General features: G+C 57.5%; 1 protein-coding gene across 1 annotated transcript in view; it reads right to left on the reverse strand.

The window, feature by feature from the left end:
• LOC107124045 (semaphorin-4F-like) overlaps positions 1-1,905 on the reverse strand; it is a 31,343-nt gene that overhangs the window by 21,835 nt on the left and 7,603 nt on the right. The gene's annotated exons all lie outside the window — the stretch shown is intronic.

Below are 1,905 nucleotides of genomic sequence, written 5' to 3' on the forward strand. Positions count from 1 at the left end.
CCCCCCTCCGCCCCGTGGACCCTAACCCTGCTTATGTCTTCATTGCTGAGATGACGATGATGATGATGGGAAATGGGGAACTGAGACACACAGAGAGAGAGAGAGAGAGAGAGAGAGAGAGGGAGGGAGGGAGGGAGGGGGATACAGACAGACACACACACACGAGTGTGCGCGCCCTGACAGCTAAGCAGGGCCAAGCCCCGGAGAGTATTTGGATGGGAGGCCCCCAAGGCAGTCCGGGGCCATGGAGAAAACCTCCTCTGAGCGTCTCCTGCCTTGGAAGCCCCACCAGGTGTGACTGGACGGCACTCTCCACCACACACACACACACACACACACACACACACTTGATTTTTGATGTATTTTTGACTCTCTGCCACCTTGGTGGCCCTAATTGGGTGAGAAGGCGAGATAATAAAAGTGCTTTCACTGGACAGGTAACTACAGAGTATTTCTCCTCCGCCTTTCCCTCTCGCCCATTCCGGGGCGGATTCCATCAGCCCTCTTCCAGACCACCGGCCCCGCAGCCGCAAGCACCCGACCACTCCTTGCGGCCTTGGGAGGGGAGAGGGGAGCTACAGACGTGGCAATGCCTCATTCTTATGTGCAAAGACGCCTCCCCACCAAAGTTCCCTCTAAGCAAAAATTCTACTTTGTGAGCTCCTGGCATTAAAGTTGTGAGCGAGGGATCTGGCTACTGCATCAGTTAGTTTGGTCTGGAGCCCCGTCCTTCCTGAGCTAAGACCAAAATGTCTGAGCCGGAGGCTAAAAAACTGTGAGCTAGCTCACACTCACTCAGCTTAGAGGGAACACTGCTCCCCACCCCCCACCCCAGGTTCACTCACCCCATCAGACGCGCGGAGAGGCTGAGCCGGCCACATCCTGCCTCCCTGCAGCATCTCTGCAAACGAGCTGTACCTGCTCCTCACCACATCCGGGGTGTGTGTGTGTGTGGGGGGGGGAGATGTAGCCTCCCCACCCACCCCCATCACCACGTTGCAAAAGCCCTTCATGTTCTGCGGTCAGCAGCCCTCGCAGCACACCGGCTACCTTGTTGCCATTTAAGGCCAGAGCCAGTTTGCAAACAGGGCAGGGGCAAGCCAGGCTCATACGGCTGGGGTGGGGGTGACCATGGGCCCGTCGGTCACCCTCAGCCTCTCCTCCCCCACGGGGCCGTCAGGACAAGAACGGGGAGCAAGAACGGGGGGCGGGGGCCACAAGGGCGTAGACTTTCCAATTTCCTGGGGGGGGGGGTTGGGCCTGGGCCAGAGGCATTGCCAAGGCAGCAGGAGGCAAGAAGCCTGGGCGAGCTGGGCTCCTCCGTGCCCGGAAGAAGATGAGGTGAGAGGTGGGCAAGCAGAAGAATCGGCTTCCCGCAGTTCGGCCCCATTATATCCTATGGGCCATTGGAGTCAATGGCGAAAACATAGGGTATATTCTTGGGGCTGGAGGGGAGGAGGTTTGAGGGAGAGGCTCCAAACTCACAGGGTAGCAGATGGAGTCTCTCCCCAAGATACCAACCAAGTTTGAAGAACATTGATTCTACGTGCCCCCAAACAGGTTGCCCCTATCCCCTCCATTGTTCTCTATGTTGGGAAAAAAGTAACTTGGGGGAAAAAAGTAATTTCATTCCTTCTATTGCCCCCTCCTCCGCCACTGGCAAATGTCTTCTGCACATTACTTAAGGAAAGAGGGCAGAAGGGACCGCACCCTTCCTCTCACGTGAGAGGTGGAATTTGCCCCTACGAGTCCAAGGCCACCACCCAGGGCTCAGGGAAGCAGGAGAACGTTACACACACACACCCGCGCGGGCGTCACAGCTGCTGCCGAAAGCAGCAGCAGCAGCGGCCATAACCTCTTAAAGAGTTAGGTGACTCAACCACATCGCTCACGTTGGGGGCGTGG

This window comes from Gekko japonicus, unplaced genomic scaffold, assembly GCF_001447785.1.
Source record: "Gekko japonicus isolate JY-2015 unplaced genomic scaffold, Gekko_japonicus_V1.1 scaffold2763, whole genome shotgun sequence".
NCBI classification, from domain to species: Eukaryota; Metazoa; Chordata; class Lepidosauria; order Squamata; family Gekkonidae; genus Gekko; species Gekko japonicus.